Raw genomic sequence first — 23,243 nt, forward strand, 5'->3', positions numbered from 1 at the left:
AATATCCTTTTAATGTAAGGCAGATCGTAATTTCCACCAAACTCATTCTCCACCTGGTCTCATCTTTCAGACACTGAGTGGTATTTCAAAACCTAGCACAGGATGGAGTCATCTAAAAACTGATAACTTTGCACACTTCGCCTCTTATAAGATTGACCTGTCGAACAGACCATTACTACCTTCCCACTGTTTTTCTCCCATCATTCCCCCTCCTGTGTTATCCCTGATTTCCTAACTCCATTCCTCTCTTTTGTCCATTCTTTACCCTTTTTTACCTCACCGGCCTATGTAGATGGGGCTTGGTATGTAATGTTATTTTCTAAAAGCCAATAAAACAGATTTAAACCATGTAACTCTGGGTAAATCCAGACCTTTCTGACCAGACGTACCTCACTCCTGTCACACTAGGCACCCCTGACATATAAGGAACATCAAAATATTTGATGGGGGGGCTTATAAGAAGTGTAAATGTCCTTTAGGCCCCTGAACACAAAAACATTAATATGTATGCACATAGAAAGAGTGCATCTGTATCCTAATTGATAGATTATGTATCTTCCCTGTGTTAAGTACAGAATGTGAATACTGCTTGTTATGACGAGGCTCCAACTTTTCTGTTTGAGTAATTTAAATATCTAAATTCAAAGTTGTGATGCAGAATTGAAGAATTGATATAGCACTAATATCCAAAGGGCCTGATTTAGGAAAAATGGTGCTGCACCCAGTGCAGTGCCACTTTTCTTGCGCCCCTTAGTGTCCCCCTAAGGCCACCATGTGTGCACTGTATCTAAGACACGGTGCACCATGGCGGTAGTTAGGGGAACTAGTGTCAAGATATTTTACGCTAGTTCAGAGCTTTGCAGGATTAGCATCAGAAATGTTGACGCTAATCCTGCAAAGCCCATTAAGGCCCATTGTAATCAATGGAGTGCCTCCTTTTAACATCTGCTCAGAGCAGGCATTAAGAGGCAGATTTATGAAAAGTGGCGCTGCACTATGTGCAGCGCCACTTTTCTTGGGCCCCTTAGTGCCCTCTTAACGCCACCATGTGTGCGCTGTATTTCAAATACGGCGCACCATGGCAGTAATTGATGCTAATCCTGCACAGCACCCAGAGGCCCATTGAAACCAATGAAATCCTCCTTTTAATGCCTGCTCCAAGCAGGCATTAAAAGTGTTGAAACAATGGTGCAAGGAATTCTCTTCGATTTAATTGCGTCATTTTTTTGCCCCCAACCCCCAATGGGGGAACGCCCCCATTGCATACATTATGCTGGCACCAGCATAATATGGCGCAAAGGGTTACGAAGTGGCGCAATGCATGCATTGCCCCACTTTGTAAATATGGCGCGGCGTTTTTGGCCTTCCAACGCCACACTAGCATCAAAATAATTACGTTAATGTGGCATTAGAATGGCGCAAGGCCCTCTTAAATATGGGACTTAAAGTGCTGAAAAAAATGACACAAAGAAATCTCTTAGATTTCTTTGCACCATTTTTAAGGCCCCCTAACGGGGGAATGTCCCTTAAGCATACATTATGCCTGGCGCAGGCATAATGTAGCACAAAGGGTTACAAAGTGGTGCAATGCGTGCATTGCACCACTTTGTAAATTTGACATGACGATTTTGGCCTCGTTTGGCCACATTAGTGTAAAAAAAAATGACATTAATGTGGCGCAAGGAGGCCCTAGGGGCTCTTAAATCTTCCCCATAGCGCTTTGATGCGAGTGAACATAGAGCTAATATCCATAGTTCTTGGATGCAAGGGCTGTAGAAATTATATTAAAAAATCACAATGTGTATTTACAAACACTAAAAAATGCATTGTGGATGAAAACTGAACAAAGGCAGCATAGAGGTAAGGGCTATGCCTGGAAAGTTGGGAGGGCTGTCCACTCCAATGGCCACTTCCATTGTTTAGTTTTAAGGGCGCGTGCTGGAAAAAAAGCAGTGAAAATGTGTCTTGTGCTCATTGGTAGAGAGGGTATGGTGTGGTCCCAGATGGACGGTGGTCGTCAGGGGCCATTTAGAAGCTGGAGAGGTCAGACAGGACCTCTTTTCTTAAAGCTGATTGCCTCTGCTTCCCGTACACTGACCACCTGCCTTCTGACACCCTCGCCCACAGACTATATGGGGTCCCCCATCTGTTAATATAACACTAAAATAAGATACATATCCAATTCAAGAGTACATTTACACTATAAATAAATGTAAAAAAATGTTGGAGACTCATGTTTCAAGGAGCAATACATAATGGTCGATAGGTTCCAAGGAAATGGTGAAAATATGGATTAATTCAGTCAGAAATGATAAACAAAATATTAACTTAGAAATGGCATTATGCATTGTAATTTATCAGAGGCATTCTTCCTTCCAGGCATTCCTTGGCTCCTAAGAGTCCATAAAGTTTTATAACTCAATGCTATTGTATGCTTGCTGTACCATTCTTTTTATTCCATGATGTGCATCCTCTTACCTCTTACATTCATGGAACTACTTTTTTTTTTTTTTTCTTTCAACATTCCTAAGGGGTGCATGTCTATGCCTGAAGTCTCCCTTGTGTGCTGCTTCCCAATGAAATCCCCATCTCCTTGCTCTCTGTGGTGCTCCCCTTTCCTCTTCCAGGCCCATCTGTCTGCTCCTTGCTATAAAAATGCTCTTTGGCACCCCATATTATTTACCATTCCAAGGTGGGCATGCAACATCTTGCTTCTGTAAATAAAACAATAACAGCTGCCACATTTCGACACATGAATGCAGGTGTGACCATTCATGCGAGCACATGTGTGATGATGCATGCATAGGTATGTATCATTGCACTTTTTTGTGATGCTGTTCAGCTGAAATACTATTTCTTTTGGTTTTAGCCAATGTGGCATTGGCAAAGTCAACAGATCTCACCAACTAGACCTACTGGCTTTGCCAATGTTTGTAACCACGCTGTAGATCAGCACTGCTGCTGTACAACACTGTACAACACGGCTAAAAGTAATTGAAAAAAAGCTCTATGAGGCAGCAAGTGATAGCTGTCTCCTAGCCCTTTTTAAGTTATGTTTAGCCATGTGTTCCCCCGGCGCAACACAGAGGCAGGGAGAAGACAGGTAGAGGAGACGGGGAGCACCCTGGAAATGGAGGGTGGCCAGGCAGTCAAGAAGACATACAACAGACAGCGGGCCGGGTCAAGCAGATAAAGAATGGATGGTGGGTAAGGGGCAAGGAAACTTACAACAGATCAAGTAGGTGGACAACAGAGGGCAGGCAGGTGGAAAGTATGTGGACAAAGGATGGTTGGCGGGACGAGCTAGGGCTATCCACAGGGACAATGGAGAGTGGGTTGGAAGGGAGAGTGCAACCACATAATGGCAATTATGTGACAGGGTGGTGGCAATCACATGAACAGCAGAGAGGGAGGGGGCAACCATACAGACAGTATAGGAGAGAAGTATGTGACGGAGGCCACTGAAAAACATGCACTCTCGTAGAGTGCTTAAAGAAAAAGAAAAAAAGTAGTGCTTGTAAAAATGAGCAGGAGAAGGACACAAGTAATGCACTCATGCTCCAAAAGGAGGGACAAGCAAATGAAGGGGAAGGAAACCTACAGAAGCTGACAAATAAAAAGCAAGCAAATGAGAGTGGCAATGAAGTTAACCAATGGTAATCAATGGATGGCCTCTACATCCCCTGGGAGAGAGAAAGAAGAGGCCTCGCAAGTGACAGTGTATGCACTGCCTTAGACAAGACCCATACAGAACTCAAAAAGCCCGTAGGCTTGAATCGACAAAGCCAGAAGATGAAACGTATTGGCTTAGCCAAATCTTAATTTACTTATTGCTGATGCTCTTCAGCATCACCAAAAAGCATTGACACAGCCAAAAGGTCAGCTATCACTTTTTAAAGGTGAGGTTTGGTGGCTTAGCTAATGCTTCCTTATTATTTAAACAGCAAAAAAGAGTGTGAAATCAGTGTGCTCTTTCTTTTATCCTGTTGCACATAACGTTTCCTGCATTTTATATTACACATGTGAAAAAAATATCAAATGGATTTGCACTGTTAATTGACCCATTGTGAACTTTCTTTGGTAGGTGTATGTATGGTGGCTGCAAACTAGACCTGTGCCATTCAGTAGTGCTGCTTCTGCTGTGACACCATGGGTGTGAAATTCTGTGGCGAACTGGGGCATTAGTCAAACAATATTCCATCCGAGGGCATTGTGAATGTTCACCAAAGTCCTCGGACCTACATGAACACGTAGGCACCAGCAGCCAGAATTTCCTTTTATCTTCTCAATTCAGAGTTCTAGCAATGTTCTTCTACTATTGCAAACTGTGACCTCAAGAAGTTGGGGGGCATTGGGCCCATACATTATAGGGCCTTTCATTGTGCTGAGCAGTTAAGTTTTGAGCAATCCCCATTGTTTCAGGGAAGAGTGAATGAGCACTGGGTTTCTACATCTACACATGGGGTGCCTGCCCATTTACAACCTCACTAATTGATCTTGGGGTCCAAGAATAAAAAGTAAAAGAGTAAAAATCTCAAACTGAAATTGTTTTTTTTTTATATTATTTTTTTACTTTTGTACAGTTTCCAAATGTCTCCAGTTGCACCTTCGGTTAGTCCTGTCTTTTCAGGCACCAGAATGCTGTAATCCAGGGCTTTTTGGTATTGTAAGGAGAGGCTGAAAAGCCCACCATGTTAAATGCTTCTGGCTCACAAAAGGCACTGCCTGAAGGAGATACCTCTAACATAACGTTTCTTGAGCGCTATATTTTTACATTTAATGAAGCTATTTAGCCAATTTCCATTTGCTAATACCAACTACAAAAATTTGGTCACCTTTTTTATGGAAGTGCACTATTTCATAATCTTCATGTGAGTAAACACGCATTATCGGTGTTATTTGTTTTGATTTTTGAATAAAGAACATATTTTTACCAAGCTTCAACAATTAGGTCAAGACAAGTACAGCAGGGAAAGCAGTGAGAGAGAGAGAGAGAGAGAGAGAGAGAGAGAGAGAGAGAGAGAGAGAGAGAGAGAGAGAGAGAGAGAGAGAGAGAGAGAGAGAGAGAGAGAGAGAGAGAGAGAGAGAGAGAGAGAGAGAGAGAGAGAGAGAGAGAGAGCGGGAGAGAGAGAGAAAGAGAGAGCGGGAGAGAGAGAGAGAGAGAGAGAGAGAGAGAGAGAGAGAGAGAGAGAGAGAGAGAGAGAGAGAGAGAGAGAGTTTGTGCATGCCTGCATATGTATGTGGGTGTGTTTGAGAAAGACTTCCTAGTGCCAAGCTGGACCTGGCATACTCCTTGGAATAATTCTTGTAACATGTGGCATATGAGGCACCCATGGCAAAATACTGGTACTTTCATACTGGAGGTAGTTTTGACATATGTGGCACCCATGTTATATTGTGTCATCCATGGTATATTATTCATAGTTCTTGATACAAGCTGGGCACCACTTACGCGTTAAGGGCACAGATGACAAAATGCTGACCCTGACACACTGGTGGTAATTCTTGACATATGGAAACACCTATGGCAAAATTCTGGCCCCAGTGTACTAGAAATAATTCCTCACAGATGGAGTGAAACTATGACTATTTAAAAGAAACAATCATGTCAGCTCCTCAAGTGGGTCACACTTTTTTGGGCTATCACGACAATACTGGAATGTTTCATGGGTGCCCTTTGAGAACCTTCATTTTTTAGCAAATTCGTGTGAAAATTGTGCTTTAAATGCACTGTTAGACACCATTTTCTAACAATTATTTGGGGAGAACCTCGAAACACCCCAGAAGACTGGTTCGCTTTCCGAAATTTTTGAGGCAGTTATTCAGGACTGGCTTTAGGGTGGTGCAACCGATGGACCGCACTGGCGGTGACCTCAGGGGTGTGTTGTGTTTAGAAATTAGAGCGTTAATATGCTTGCTGCAAAGAACGTGAGCCCTGCAGGTCCCAGGACTGTATTATTTGGGGATAGCTCAGTGGGTTACTGCTTTTCCACCGACCTCCTTTTATTACAACAGTTCATAAATTACAATTCCGATTTAAAACCGTGATTTGTGAACTGGCACGAAAGAGCTGCATGCAAACTACATAATATAATATATGCCATCGATTATTGCCACAGTTTCTAAAGCAGGCCCTGCAAGTGGTATGCCTCGCTACTTTCAAATAGCACATTCACCAGTCTCCACCTGTGAGCAAAGGAGTCAGTAATCAGAGAGAGCAGATGGTGCTGGGTGCGCAGAGGGGGGTAGGAACGAAGTGATAAAAATCTCACAAAATTATTTTCCAGTCTTGTAACTGATAAAATCGCTCACATTCCCCAAGTGTATAAACCTGCCCACCCCAGGCCTGTTTCCTAATGTTCCTAATGCATATTCAAAGTGAGGTTATGTGACCCGTACACCATCCGAAATGTTGTGGGCCTGGTTTTCGTGAGTGCCACGGTGCCACGTTATAGGAGCCCAAAGCACCGTAAGGATGTCAGTGTTTAGTAACTCATTGAGGGGCGCTGGGGCAAATATTCCTTGTGTTCATTAAAGCTCTTGGAGCCTTCGGTGCGCTACTGCTGCTGACATTAAAATGAAAGCACCCCCGCCACCCCCTACCCCTCCATACAGAACTGCACGAAACACGTACATTGAATCAGTGGAACTACAGAAGTGCAGGTACTCATTCTCTAGAGTGCCTACTTGCTTCTGAGAAGTGCTGGTACTCTCCCAATTAAATGTATTGTACAAGTGCTGAGACGTGCAGGTACTGTCCCCTTCAAATTAAAGTGCAGGTACTCAGTGCCCATTTACAGCACTGCACTGAATGCAGTACACCCTCTTGTGACAGGGTCGAGGCTCACTTTCTGAGACCTCGCCAGCTGGACGTGGTGACATTGAGCCCGGTCGCTGAAGGGATGTTGGAGAGTGGCCGCCACGGAGGCCTCCGTCAGTGGAGGTGCAGGTGGCTGGGAACGTGGCGCCAAGCCTCAGATAGTCGCTGGCCTGACAGAATTGTTTTAAAAAATGCCTTCCGTGTCCCAGGCCATGTTTACAGCCCTTATCGCGTGAAGCTGTGTGTTTATGTGCCCTCGAGTGTATGCTGTTGCGCACGTGAGCGTGCATATGTCTTTGTGTATGCGGGTGCCTTTGTGCTTGTGTATGTAGGCACACGTCTCTTGCTCAGGTCCGTGTGGCTTTGTGTGGTCGTGGTTGTGGCGTGTATGTGGGCCTGTGACTGGGTGTGTGGCAGCGGGGTGTGAGAGACAGACGCTAGAAACGTGTATGCGCCTGCCTGTGGATGTATGTCCGTGTGAGTATTTGTGTCGCTTCACTATTACGCGTGCCTATGTTTCTGTCAGCGTGCGCATGTGTTTTTATTTGTGTCGGTGTGGGCACCTGTATGTTGGTGTGTGTGTGTCTATGTAGGCCCTAGTATGTGTGTTTGGCTTCAATGTGTGTTCTGTGTCTCGATGTGCGCGCGTCTCTTTTCGTTTTGTTTGTATCTGTGTTTGTTTATGTTACCTACATTGCCAAAAGTGCCTGTGTGATAGTGTTTACGTGTGGTTGTGAAGTGTGACTTCGTGTGTCCTTGTGTGCGTAGTGCCTACGTGTGTGCTATTGTGTGTGTTTGTGAGAGTCTGTGTGCGCGCGCGTGTGTTTGTATGCACGCCTTGTTTGTGGCTGTGTGGGGGTCTGCGTGTTGCCTTCATACCTAGGTGTGACCATGAGTGTCAGTCTTTGTGTTTTTGCTCCTGCTTGTCTCTGGGCCTTGTGGCTGTGTGTGAGTCTGTATTTCTGTGTGCGGCTCTATGCGCATCTTTGCGCGTGTTGCTTTCTTTGCGTTTTTATGCATGCGTGTCTGCATGTGTGTTTTTTTTACACTGTGTGTTTGAATGCATGTGTGGCGGGCTCTATCAGCAGCCCCCCTTTCAGTGTTTGCCGCCAGTTGCTGCTGCTGTTCCCGTCAGCTACTGGCCATTGTGTGGTGTGGGGCCGGAGCGGGGGTGGGCCGTGACCCCCTGTGGGCAGCCTTCAGCCCAAGGACCGTTAGAAGTTGCTACGAGGAATGCAATTGTTATGCACACGGCCTGTTCCTTCCCAGCAGCGACTCAAAGTGTGGGGCCAGGCCATCCACCTGCAGCCACTGGCCCCACCGGGGGCCCCTGAGCCGCGCGCAGTGAGGGCCGCTCCAGGGTGAGAGCAGGACGGAGAGATAGACGGGAGATTGTAGGGCTGGCTGCCCCCGGGCTCCGTGTGGAGACTCATGTAAGTGCTCGCCTTCCCCGGAACCAGCGCATTCAGCAGCTCAGAGCAGACCGTGCCTGCGCGCGTTTTCTAAAATGTTATTCGAAATATATATGTCTGTTTAGGCGGTTATACCTATTAGGGTTTGGGAGTGGTTTGTGTAGGAGACAAAATGCATATCTAAATACGAAATGAGGACACGATTTAAAATGTGTGTGCAGTATAATAAGAAGTTATACCTATCGAATATATTTCTAGATGTACGTGGGTTCGGTGTACGTCAGAGTATAAGTAATCGCACGCTTAAAAGCGCATTACTATATATACAAGAGGTATAAATGTATAACGGATACATTTATATATGTATATATACTTACGCTATTTCCATGGATAGTGTGATACAATTATAAGCCCGTTTGTGAGTGCCTAAAAATGGATGGAAATGCTCAATATATAACCAACACAAATATTTTATATATGTATATATATATATATATATATATATATATATATATATTTTATATATGTATATATATATATATATATATATATATATATATATATATATATATATATATATATATATATGTGTGTGTGTGTCTGCGTGAGTATTTCGTAATGTGTGTTTATTTATCTACACACACGTATATATGTATCTATACACACACAAAGCGTGGATGAATGCGTGTACCCCCATAGATGCAAACACTCTCACAAGTCTTGATGTTTCTGTTGTAAGAGCGTCTCGCGCTGCTTGGGGTCGCTGTGATTTATGTGGGTGCGGGGTCCTCTGGTGCCAGCTGCGGGGTGCGAGGGCCGGAGGACAGACCCGCAGCCGGGGACACAAGCTCGGATCCCGCGGTGGCTTTCTTGCGGCTCTGCCGCGCGACCCCCGGGCCCGTTCCTGTTTCTTTGGCCGGGGGGCCCTGCTCAGGGGCAGCTTTGGCGCCCTTTTCTTGAGCTGATTGAAGCAGGTGGACAGAGAGTACCGAAAAGGTTTTAAAAATCGTCAGAGGTTGCCGGTTTATTCTCTGCTTCACACTTTTATTCTAGGTCCTTTTTACGTGTTATTTTTCTTCTTTTTACTGAAGGCCTGGCTAAACATTTTGGAGGAAGGTGTTTAAATGTCTAGAAAACGAAAAGAGCGCCCGGAGGGAGGGTTCAATGCGGCGGAGCCCTTGAGCCGGGGCGGCTTTGTTCTGGGGAGCAGTGGGTGGCGCGCCTGAAAGGAGGCCGCAGAAAGGAGAGCAGAATGCCCTTTTGCAAATCACTTTCTGGGGGTTTCTTCCGGACGAGGCTTCTCTGTCCCTTTTTTTAGGCAAATTCGGCTTCGGAAAAAACAACAGGGATCGTTATTGACTAAACAAAGGTATGGACCTTTTTTTACGAGGAATTACAATGTGACCGGCCCTTACAATGTGGGTTGCCCCCCACACACCCTCCCGCAGCCCCACCTACGCACTAAAGCTTTTATTGTTAAATATATATATGTGTGTGTGTGCTTCCGGGCGCGCGCGCGTGTGTGTAGAGTGTATAAAATGCTATTGATTACCATTGTGGAGTAAAGGGACAGGCCATGGCACATAAGACTGACCCATGACACTGCTTTCCTCTCACAATAATGGCCGTATTATACTCGGCACATCTGCATACAGGGTAATTGACCGTATTATACTCGGCACATCTGCATACAGGGTTAATGCCAGGGCATTTTTTCATGTCTCTTTTTTTCCAAAAGGTACTCAACCAGAACCAAGATTCAACTGTTTAAATTTGTGTCGTGATGTAACATGTCATTGACCAGGCCTCGTGTCTATTAAACGAGTTGTGTCCCTGTGTAAAGTAATTATTGCATTATACAATCAGTGTGAGACACTCAAAGATGTAAAGATGTTTTCCTAATATTATTTCACTTGTAGCAATTACATGTTATCTATCTATCTATCTATCTATCTATCTATCTATCTATCTATCTATCTATCTATCTATCTATCTATCTATCTATCTATCTATCTATCCATCCATCCATCCATCCATCCATCTATCTATCTATCTATCCATCTATCTATCTATCTATCTATCTATCTGTCTATCTAAGTGTCGTCCCTTATTCGATAAGATTTAAGATTAATGCATGGATTTAACTCCTCGTAGCTTGGCTGAGGCTAAGTGTCTTTGTTTAGAATGATTACACTTGACAGCACAGCATCTCATGCACCGTGCGTGCTGATGCTCACTGACTAATGTCCTATTGGAACCCTTTGTCGAGGGAGTGGACGGGCGTCCGTGACCCTTCACCTCTCGGACGGCAAGGCCACTCCTCTCAGTCAACAGACATCATCTGTACGCATCTGCGTATTCTCTCTCTCTCTCTATATATATGTTATATGTGTGTTGCATGAGTGTGGAATAGGTAAGTATAGGAATTAAAACGAATTAAAAAATGGATATAAGGATTTAGATATATATGTATGATCATAGTTTATTGGCATTTTGCTGCAATCGTCATAAACTTGCCAATCACCATTTTTTTTGTATATATAGACATCTTGTACTGTACACATAGAGGTAAGAGATTTCTACATAGTGTTTTTTTTCATTTCTGTGTTTACGTGTGTTGAAATATTGGGGAACAAACATTTGCATGTGTTTGTGCACAAGAGTGGGATATACACATTTAGCCATACTAAGACAGTACATCTCTCTTGAACGTATGTAGAGAGAGAGATTGCCTTTTAGAGGGATAGACCCGTGGATGGGTGGATGAATGATGGATGGTACAGGCTGCCTCACTACATGAAATCACCACTACGACCTGCAGGTTAGCCCCATTCATGCTCCGCTTACGTCACACCCCCGTGTAGTGAACACCGGAAGTTATGCCATGAGAACCTGTTCTGAGTTGTTTGTGAGCTGAGAGCGTGACGCGTTATATGTATGTTTTTTTTTTACTTCCGCGGAAGTGTGTGCGCTATGAACTGTTCACATATTTATGCAATCACAAAATAGACTCTTTAGATGAGGGTGAAGGAGGAGAACTGCCACGTAACCCAAGGCAGGTTCAGGAGGAGGAATCACGGAGGGGGAGAGGGGCGAGCCTGGGGGGACACAGACGAGGCAGGAGTGAAAGGATGGACCGAGGGCCACTGAGGGGAGACTGGATGCAGGCTGAGGTGGGGGGTGGGGGGGAGACAAAGGGTGCTGTAGTGTGACAGGGGTGTGGTGTAGGGAGACTGCGGGGACACGGCGAGGTGGTGACAGTGGGCGAGAGGCCTGGGGGTGGAGGAAGACGGGGTTCTCAAGCTGGGAAGGCTGTCAGAGAGACGGAGGGACTTGGGGAGTCCACAAGAGGGTGAAACTGTGGCATAGATTTTTGTGACTAACGAGGCAGAGAAAAGAGATGAGCTTTGTGGCTGGGGGGAGGGGCTGACTGGGCCAGAGCCGAGTGGTATTCTTCATCATCCCGGACAGCATCATCCTCCCCCCGACCACCACCTTCACCACTACACACCGCATCCACGGAAGCCGCATCATATACCGTGGGTCAGCGGGCGCGTCTGCTCGCTTCTCCCAGGACATTGCAGAAAGCCTGCCACCAAAGTTCATGGTACATAACCCCACGAACTACCACCACCCCCCCAAACCCCCCTCTTAAGCTCACAAACCATGACCCCTCCCTTATCTGGGCTCAGCAGGGCGAGGGGCCGTGCCTGAAATGAACACCAGTGTGCGTGCCTAAGTTCCCTCCTCCGAGACAAGTCACATACAAACTGAAGGGGGGGGGGGGGGGGGGGTCCGCGAGCCCCCCCACACATGCATTGCACGTACACCCACCATGTCATAGACTCACTTAACTCGTGTTACCAGAGGCTGGGGCTAAACACACTAGTCTTGCGCCAAATACAGAAACTGAGTTACAAACTTTTTTGGCACGCACAATTAAGGTACACCAAAAAATATGTAACGATGGTAAAGTGGATTCAATTATGGTGGAAATTACGACAGTATGACAGACAGTCTAATGTTATAAAAGCAGCATTGGGGTAGATGATGGGCCCCTTTCTGGACGTGACACCCTGCACAAATAATAACAAACACAAAATACTAATGAATAAATAAACAAAACATATCTCTATAAAATTAATTACTATATTTATAGGAGTGTGTATATATATATATATATATATATATACACATATATATATATATATATATATATATATATACACACACACACACACATACGTTATCTATGTACATGCTTACACCGGCTTAAATATAGGTTTATACAAACCTTTCCCCCGTTTTGCTGGATTGCGTCATATACGTACAGGTCAATATCATATAAGTAGATGAGCTTTTGCTTACAGATTTGTTTTTCCAACAACACAGTCTCATAAAAATATGCACATTACATATGGATATTTATAATGTGCAACTATTGTCAACAGTACACAAAATTTTATAATGTTTGTGTTTCTAACCATGCTTCCAGTTTGACTATATATATATATATATATATATATATATGGATATAGATATAGACGTATGATCATAGTTTATTGGCATTTTGCTGCAATCGTCATAAACTTGACAATCAACATATTTTTTGATTACATAGACATCTTGTACTGTATAGTTAAAGTTAAGAGATTTCTAAATAACGTTTTTTCATATATGTGTGTGTGCATGTGTTGAAGTATTGGGGGACAGACACTTAAAAATATAAACAAAAATAGCAGCTTTATTTGCATCAAAAGTGGATGGCCTGAGTTTGTGAATATGAATCCACGCATGCACATTTTGGGCTTTATGTAGTACAACATTATACCTCTTGATTATTTTGCATATGTGTATCATGTTAAAATCTCTATGTATGCATACCACTTATGTGAAGTTATGTATCTATATATTTATATATGTTCTTCCTGCTGCAGCGAAAAAAAGAAAATGTTAAAAACTCTCACTAAACCACTACTATAGGACTCACCCTATAAATCTTTCAGCTGTCCCCTAACTCAACTTTCTGACTGATCCCAAATCTCACTTACCACTATGGGCTCCCAAATAACCCTTTCTAATCTTTCCCCTCCTTTATCCCCCTTTATCCTTCTGATCCTACAGGCTCACATGTCCACCACTCCCAAATAATTTATCTGTCCCTCTACTAATGAACCACTAATCCACCAGGGGTTCCAGAGTAGAGTGTTGCTCGCAGAAAAACACTTCAATGCCTCATTAGAAGCAGTACGCATGATATAAATACAATTACTATTACAATATTCTGGTGAATACTCAAAACATGAAGCTGCCATTATTTGCAAACATGTTGCTGGCAGAACTCCAACATATACAAATAAACAAAAAATCACTCTGGAAAAATTCTCAGGTTTTCTCCTTCGACATCCTACATTAAATACCTTTACTGGGTGGGATATGGAAGGGAATACTCTGATATTTGGGGATGTAAGGAAGTGTTCTCTCCTAGGAAATTATCTTCTCTGTGCAGAAAATAAATTAAAGATAATTGTATGCACATTTCTGCATGATTTATGCATGCATTTTCCACCCGTTGGAAAGTCTGCAGGAGTAAATAGTGCAATCTTGGTTACTGATGTAATTCTGACTGTCATTGACTTCCAGAAGCATACCTGGATTTTTTTGGGAATTCCTTTAAAGTCAGAACACAATGGCAAACTTAGCAGAAAACCCATGGGACTGAACTCTCGAATGTTTAAAACCTGGGTTTTGTGAATATGTCCTGCAATTTTTCTGACAAAGTTGTTTTTCTTAACCAAAAAGATACTTTTCCAGAAAAATATCAAAACATTTCTGCCAATCGCATGCTAAAAGTTTTTGTTAAAAAACATGAATGCACAGAAAGCTCCACGTGGTCAGCAGAGAAGTTGGCTTTACGCAGCAACTTGTATGATAGAAATATTATCGTCTGCACTGGAAAACATACTATATCTGACTTACCTTACTAGCTCCTGGGTCTACATATTACGGACATAATAGAATATTTAATTCTGCACTCCAGAAGATAGTGCTATTATGTCTCCAAGTTTATAAACAAGAGACTGACAAGAGTGTATATGTCGCAATGAAACATAACCCTATAAATACCTTCTCACCCCTTCTGCCTAGATGAACCATCTTAAAATTAAGACATGGTGATAAAACCGACTCCGCTGAGAAACTGCATTTTTTTGCAAGTCACCTCGAATTTGAGTGCTCATTTGGAAATATTCATTCACTTGTAATAGTTGTATGCCGAAGGTTTATGCAGAATGTGGGGTCAACCACGGGAAAGATTTGAATATGAAAAATGACCTAGAAATGTATGTATCATTTAACATTTAATACCCTACTCGTGTGAACTTTGCATGACTAAATTATGCATGATCATGGATAATGAAAGAGGAGCAAGTTAAACACACATAGACACACACATGTTTATTTTTAAAGTAGAAGTGCTTCCACTCTTAGGTAGAAGCGTACTACATGTCCACATTTGAACTTTTCCCTTCCATTGGGCCTTGCATTGGTTGGAATCAGTAGATAAGGGGAATAATGTAATTCCTGCTAGTTACATGGAATATTATTTTACAGATTTGGCACTTCCAGCATGTATGGATTTTTAGCCCAAGGGTCAATGAAACGTCTGATTGCATATTTAATAATTAAACCAGGAAGTGATGTGTAGCATGGCCCCGTATTGCACTTAAAATGGTCATGTGCCAGCAACATGCCCTACCACCACCGCCTCTAATGCCATTACTGGACCATAGCAACACAACATTCTCTCCACCCTTACATATTTTGTATGGTGCATTCTTGGATGCTTTTGATGCACAATACGAAGGGGTAAAATATAGTTCATAGGGACCCACTAAATATGTTTCATATTTCCCGAAACTACGTCATAATGATAGTCTCAGCAGGGCTTCACCATTGGCTATTGTTTAAAATAGTAATTTCTTCATGAAAACTAGAGAAAAGACAGAATGCTCAAATTGCAATCAAGGCCCATTATTAGATGAATATTGAATGAGTCACTTTCACCATCTATGCGCTTAGCCACTACTCATGGTTTAATTAGCAGCCTATTTTTGAAAGCTAATCAAAATATCTGAAGTGTGTTCGCGTACACACACACAATGGCAGCAGTGAAAATGAAAATAAATGCAGCTTACACAACTTGTTTACAGAAACTGTAGTAATAAATGTGCATCTATTGCTAGAGTTCAAAGCTCAAATTTGATTTAACACTATAATACAGCAAAGAAAAATGAGCAAAACATTACCCATATGTCGATGTGTGTGTATAGGTACACATGTGTGTGTATGTGTGTGTGTGTGTGTGTAGATGCACCGAGTGCAATCTGGTATTTTTTACCATTGTTAGAGGGTGGGGAAGGCACATGACTCAATTTAAGAGACAAGGTTTTTAATGAGTTTGGGTGTGCCTCACCCCCCTCAATATTGGTAATAAATAGCACATTACACTCTGTGCATCTGCATACAAGGTTTATGTAATGACATTTTTTCATGTGTATTTGTTTTATCATATGTAATTAACCAAAACCCAGATGCAAGGGATTACATTAGTGCAGCAAGTTAAACTCAAACTCAAATATATCATTATCAGGAAATCTGTTTTCATGTGTAAAGTAATAGTTGCATTCAATACACAAGGAAGTAAAAATTGTTTTACTGATGTTACTTTTGCTGTATTTCGATGATAAATTAAAATTTGACTTGAACACTGTAGTAGTGAATGTGTGAGGGGGTGTCCATTAGTACAATTGATTTCATATTTTATTGAGCACCATCTTCACTGCCATGGTGCATGTACATGTGTACACATAAACTCTCACGCACACACACACACACACACACACACATACACACATAGTAGAACTCTACCGAGAAGTTGTTATTCTTGTGATTTGGTGTCAATCCATTTAGTCGTTTTTGAGAAAGTAGCATTTGAACAAATGTATTGGTTGGTGTTGAAGGGTGAACGTTTAAATATATCTTTCTAATTAAACTTGTTAGCTCAAAATTCACCAGGTCTGCCAATTTCATTTGCTTTTTGGATGAAATGTGGTTGGCTGAGTGAGTGTTTTTATCATAATTTTCTTCCACGACCTCAGAAATTGAGAATTCACACACAGTCACAGAACTAGAGATAGCAGTGATAAAATGATTCGAAATTTCACAGAAATAGGAAAAGGCACGACTAATTCTGAGCCACAAAAAGGAGTAGACAAGTACCCAGAGGTGTGAAAATTGATCAAAAGGCGAGCACAACTGATTTAGTGAATGATCAACTTTAGAAAAAATCAAGAAATCACTGTTGACATTTTGAATTCTGGAACATCTGCTATTCTTCGTAATACACAAGTTTTGCTTAATTAGTGATTCAAACAAATATATGGATAATTCATCAGGCCTGGGCCTGGGTCAGGACATGGTACAATGCATGTGTGGGTGGGTGCAAATCAGGCACTGTATCCAACTGGGGAGCATTAGCAAGTGATCCCTGTGTGCAAGTACTGGCATGCATCAGCAGTTGGAGGGGGGATTGGCTGCATTCAAACCCACCACACACAAGGGTGTTGCATGTGGAAGATGAATGCATATGCTGTGGTCCTGTGTCCAAACACTAATGTTCCTGTAAATAAATCTAAGAAATTCACTCTGACACACAGTCAAAAAACGTATTATGGGATTAGCAAACCTTATATTGTTCACATGGGAAATAAACCTAAGAAATGTACTGAAAAACACAGTTAAAGCACACTGGATCTATATTATAACCTAAAAATAACTTGTAAACTCACAATATTTATTTTAAAATAATTAACAATTCTGTTTAACATCACAAAATTTTAAAGTAACTGATATCTCTAAAATGTCACTGCAAATACAGGGGTACCTAATGCCAAAATTGGACTATAGCAAACAAACTGCTCTCCAACCTTAAATATTGTGTATTGTGTAATCTTGGGTGCTTTTGTTGCCCAACATGAAGGGGTAAAATATAGTTCATAGAGAACCATTAAATATGTTTCATATTTCATGGAAACTACGTCATAATGATAGTCTCAGCAGGGCTTCACCATTGGCTATTTTTTAAATAGTAATTTCTTCATGAAAACTAGAGAAAAGACAGAGCGCTCAAATTGCAATCAAGGCCCATTATTTGATGAATATTGCATGAATCACTTTTACCATCTATGCGCTTAGCCACTACTCATCGTTTAATTAGCAGCCTATTTGTGAAAGCTAATCAAAATATCTGGTGTGTGTGTGTGTGTACACAAACTGCACACACATGCTTTTCCTAAAATATCCACTTTTTTAACTTTGAAATTAAGCATTTTATTGTTTTTCTTCTACAGCAACCAAATACTGTAGTCCTGTGCATCACTTACTATTTCATATAAAAAAACGATAGGCCGTCAGATAGAGAAATGGATGAATAGAATGGATGGATGGATGGATCGATGGATGGATGGACGGACAAACGGACACTATCTAAAAGTTAATAGCATAATTTTAGGTCAAAATTTTTATTGAGGGTGTCTGTTTAAATGATGAAACCCATAGTCAAAATCCAAGTAGTAAGAGGCTACTGATTTCTAAATATGTTATCGGTTAGGTTATATTTATTTTACATGGTTGACATGGGACTATGGGCCAGATTTACAAGGTCCTAGTGCATCCTTGTGCCACAATAGCGTAAGTGACTCAATGAGGTAAAAATCGCTGCGCCATATTTACAAAGTGGCGCAATGTGTGCATTGCGACACTTTGCGACCCCTTGCCCCACATTATGCCTGCACCTGGTATAATGTATGCAAGGGGGGCATACTGCCATTAGGAGGCCCGCAACAATGGTGCAATTAAATCTACAAGATTTCATTGTGCCATTTTTGGGAGTCATTTTTAATGCCTGCTCAGAGCAGGTGTTAAAACGACGCAACTAATGTAATCAATGGGCCTCCTTGCACTTTGCTCCCCTAACATCAACATTTTTTATGCTAGTGGAGCAAAACAGCACAATAGCATCAAAAATGTTGATGTTGTTTTTTTAGTGTGTGCCATGGTGCGCAGTATTGTAAATACGGCGCAACCATGGTGTCATTAGGTGGCGGTAGGGACACGCAAGAAAAGTGACGCATCAGGACCGGTGCGCCACTTTCTCGTAAACCTGGCCCTATGTGCCATAAATGGATAGTTTCTCAGTCCACGATGTTTATAGAAACTAATGTGTTACATATTCTACTATAAAATGGGTCTGTGCTGAACAAAACTTAAAGAATATAAAACAATTGTTTATGCAAGACGTTAGATTGTGAATTACTGGGAGGTTGTATGATTCACAGTGATCCATCTGCGGTTCGTCACCCTTCCGCTGCTCTTCGCAGTGTTCAGAATGGACCCCTGGTTACACGGCTTATCCAAGGTTTGTTTACATTTGATGGAGAGAACGCGCATTGAACAAAGGGCGGTGATTAAGCTGTGCAATGTGTTTCCATTTTTCAGACATTTTAATGTATATAGACAAACTATCGTGCGTGTACGAAACCAGACTAAAATATAGTTTTCGAGGCACTGTGTAGGTGAATTGTTTAATTCTCAGGAATTATGAAATTCGTGTTAATAACCGAACACGCTTTATTGCCACCTCGCCATTCATGTGTGTGTTTTTTCCCCTAGAATATGAAAACATGGCCGTTCATGCATTATTAATAAAGTGTAGAACGTGTATATCTACAGAGGAAACTTAGAGGTAACTCTATATTGTGGTTCAACAAAGCAATCCGGGAGTTATTTTGGAATAATAATTACTGAGGTCAAATGTTGACTTGCTTGTAAACAACACCAGCAGGATGGCGCAGCTTTGCTGAAGATCACACCTATTACAGTTACGTGTCATGTAGCATGTTTATTTTGATACATTTAGCATGGAATGTGTTTCCCCTAATAAAATAATCTTTGTTAAAAATGTATGCTAAATACTGGACTGCGAGGTTTCATTGCTTGTAATGGAAAAGAATGTACAAGCTTCAATCATACAATACAGCGGGCAGGTTTGTAATCAGGCATTATTTCCAGTACTATCTGGCAAATGTGTCCTTAGGAATCGAGGGATTTGCAGCGACTGACTTCAATTTTTGCAAACATTGGGCATAGCTACAATTGTAATGTGCAGTTTGTGCTTATCTTTCATCCAGAGAAAGTTGATTAAACAAAGAAGGGTGAAGATAACTAGTTTTGATTTTGTCATTATTCAAATGCATTATCCTGATTGTAGAGTAATTAATTGGACTGAAGGAAATGAGATAGAAAATCTAATGTTCCAGGACTGCCATTTTATGGATAGCATGATTCAGAAGAATGATCTCATGTCTGTGAATGATGATTACCACTGATATATAACATCCTTGTGAAATATAGGTATTGTGTAATGGCTTCATCGTGATAATAATAATCAAACATGTTACATGGGCACATGGATGGAATAGCAACACAGCAAATTGTGTCTATGCAATATCAGTGTACGAAAAGCCATATTTTACAAGGAAAAAGCTTCCATAATCTAAGTGTTTTATCGAACATAGAAATAAAGTTATTATTTGGCAAGAGTCCATGATCAGAACACAGTAAGGGAGAGGCAATGATGAGTCTGTGTGTCAGTGGAATTAGAACTGGCCTGGCAACAAATGCGCTGTGTACTGCATGAAACATATAAACATTTCAAAGAAAAATATGGTGAAAATTTGAGAAATGGGGGTAGTAACACAAAACCTTGTGTGTGTGTCATGGTATTATATGCAGAGCAAAGTCAGGGATGCAACCGCAGAATCCTGACAATCAACTATCCAATGTAACATCTACTAGACTTCATCATTGTGTGTACTGACTTACAGATCACATCCTCATCTCTTGCAGCGCACAATCGAGAGATCTCTCCCCAGAACTGGGGCAGGTTTCTTTCATCTTCATAGTTTGCGCTATGCTGTGTTACCGGGTGTTTCTTAAAGGACCAATCCAGGGTAGAGGAAGAAAGCATTTGTCTTAGTCGACACCTGCCTGCTGAGAATCATCAGCCGCAGCCATTGTAGAATGCTGCTTTGTCTGGTGATGTCTGCTAGGGGGTTTGAGTTCTATTGTGACATCATTCACAGGATTTCCCACTCAAGCACAACAAACCCAAAGGCCGGCCTCTTGGCGCTACAAGGAAAAGTCCTCAACGTCATACCCACTTCAACGAGTCAAACGACTATTTTAGGGATCAGAAGTCTTTGGGCTGTGCGTAAAGGTTGGGCGGTCAGCTGGCAGTTGTAGTGAATAAATCACGGTGGGCCATAACAGAGCCCCCAGCACGCAGAGGCTCTGCTTCCGGGTCATTGGTTATGTAAATGTGGCATGAGAGTTGCCATAGGAAAGTAGAACTCAAAATTCTACTTGGACTGTACAAAAAGGAGGGGACTATGTTATTTCAATGCCCCGGGCCCACGCAGAGGGTAGAGAGGTGGAGGGGGCCTCTGTCTTGGTTAGTAAATTATACCCTCCTTAATTTATTGAGCTCGTGAGAGACGCGTCACAAACCAAACATATGAGCAAACAAACGCATCTTGTTTAACGCATCTGCACAGACATGTTCCTCTCAGTGAGGGACCCTACACTCCATGCACCCCTCCGACCCTCTTTGTCCCCTTTGTACGATGACAGGCTGTCATGCGAGGCACTGCTCCCGGTTAACCCTTTCCCCGCTCTTCGTGCTCTGCCTCACGAGATGCCCCTCACGCGCCCGATTACCCACCACAGGTTCGATATTATGGAGGGGCTGGTGTACCTGGGAGGGCGGATGCTCTGATGGGGTGTGGTACACACAGGAAAAGCAATTTTCGGGGACAGACGGGTGTTAAACGAGTGCATAAATGCACCCACCAGCTCCCTCAAGAGTAGAGAGAACACAAAAATTAGCCTTAGTCCATAAATGTGCCTGTCGACCTTTCTGGGAGCCCGAGGGGGTAATACATGGTAAGAATTACCTCCGACCCAGCCACGCAAGCACTTATGGGGAATTCCAGCAATACCCCGCTCCCCTTGTTCCCCCTGTCCTAAAAGACTACCCAACAATCCCTAAATCCAGGATTTGCAATTTCAGCTGTTTTTAGACTGCCGTGTTTCCAAGAAGGATCCTGTTTTAGATGTAACACCTTCTTCCATCCCCACCCCCGCCGCCCCCTCCGCCCCCAGCAGACACACTTCGCCAGCAGGACGGGGGTGTTGGTAATGGCCCCTCGATGCCCCTCCCCCTCCGCGCGCGCATGCACAGAGTTTCAAGGGCATTTTGCTGAGAAGGATTTGGTTAACAGAGGGGATCTGGCGCTGCTCGTGACGTCACTGGCAGCAGTGTAATCCTCCGCCTGCTGAGCCCAGGCAGCAGATGTGCGGGGAGCCTGGATGAGGCAGGAGGAGCGGTGCTAATCCGAGCCCAGCCTGGATCAACTGGGCCCTCCCAGGAGCTGAGAGGGGCCGGGCGGGGAGCCCAGCCCTCGCCCCGTCCAGCAAGATCTGCAGGAGGAGATAAATGGGCCTTCCCCCCAGTCACCCAGCACTGATCCAGCAGGCAGAGGAGCGGGGCTGGGCTGCTGAGGAGAGGCGCGGAGCCGCTGAGGAGCGATGCCGAGCTTCGAAGGAGAGGAGCCCCACTGCAAGGAAGAGGTACTGTGCTGCGGAGGAGAGGTAGTTTTCTGCGGAGGAGAGGTGCTCTGCTGAGTAGACGTGCTAGGATGCTGAAAAGAGGCACTCGGCTGCTGAGTAAATGTTGCAGAAGAGAGGTACCAGGGCTACAGCGGAGGGGTACTGGCCTGAGGAGAAGAGGTACTCTGATGCCTAGGAGAGGTATTCTGTTGAAGAGGGGAGACGCTGGGCTGCTGAGAGGAACAGAGTCTGCTAAGAGGTTCAGAGCAGCAGAGAAGAGGTGTCGCGCTGCTGAGAAGAGGCGTCGGTCTGCTGGGGAGAGGTGTTGGGCTGCTGAGGAAACGCATCGGCTGCTGAGGAGTAGTGCCAGGGCAGAAGAAAAATCAACCGAGGTGCAGAGGGAATGAGTGCTGCTTCTGCAGTGTAGGGGTGTCAGGGATGCAGTGGAGAGGTGCCAGGATGCAGAGGGCGCGTGGGCTGCGGGGGAGCAGATGACAGGTGCCAAGATGCAAAACTGCGCAGAACTAGCGACAAGATTGCACAGTGGAGAAGAAAGGGCTGCGGGAGAGGTGAGGGGGTTCAGAAGGGACATGAGAGGGTTGAGTGGAGAGCCAGGGCTGCAGGAGAGGTGAGGGGCTTCAGAAGTGAGAGGAGAGGTGAGAGGGTTGCAATGGAGAGACTGAGGGGTGATAGCGCAGCATGGTAAGGGGCAAGGGGTGAAATGGAGAAGCGGAAACTGCAGAAGAGAAGCGAACGGTTCACAAGAATGTGCCCCAGCCGGAGAAGGGAAGGGCCGGGCTGCAGCGGAGAGGTGTGAAGACCGATGACCAGGACACACATCTGTCGCTTCTCCTCAGCCTTGTCGTGAGGAAAGAATAGCTGATGTCTCTTTCGTGGGCCGAGGAGAGGTACCGCTGGCAGGCTGGAGGCCTAGAGGAGGCTGCAGCCTTACCCTGAGCTCAGGATCTGAGTGAACCGCCTCCCTCCTGCAGCAGAGACACCGCACGGGGTCTGCGCACACGCGCGCACTCACGCGCGCACTCACGCGCGCACTCACGCGCAGCGCCTGCTCCTTCCACAGGGGACCGCGCGCCTGCGTATGGACTGCGTGACACATAACGGAGCCGGGCTCGGAGGCAGCGGGGAGGGATGCACAACCAAGGGGGGACGGGGGGTGCAAGAAGGGTTTTACGCACTTTATTACCTGTATTGTCACAGAATGCACGTTAAACATTATTAGCGCTCCACTTACTTTTTATCCTAATCATGTTTCTGATATATAT

The 23,243-nt window shown here is 43.7% G+C and overlaps 1 long non-coding RNA gene across 1 annotated transcript in view; it reads left to right on the forward strand.

The window, feature by feature from the left end:
* Positions 1-7,989: 7,989 nt before the first annotated feature.
* The window catches only part of LOC138303782 (uncharacterized), a 34,306-nt gene continuing 19,052 nt past the window's right edge, over positions 7,990-23,243 (forward strand). The window contains exon 1 of the long non-coding RNA XR_011205447.1: positions 7,990-8,253. This is a non-coding gene — a long non-coding RNA (uncharacterized lncRNA). The remainder of the gene's footprint in view (positions 8,254-23,243) is intronic.

Source organism: Pleurodeles waltl, chromosome 7 (genome assembly GCF_031143425.1).
Source record: "Pleurodeles waltl isolate 20211129_DDA chromosome 7, aPleWal1.hap1.20221129, whole genome shotgun sequence".
In the NCBI taxonomy this organism is placed as follows: domain Eukaryota; kingdom Metazoa; phylum Chordata; class Amphibia; order Caudata; family Salamandridae; genus Pleurodeles; species Pleurodeles waltl.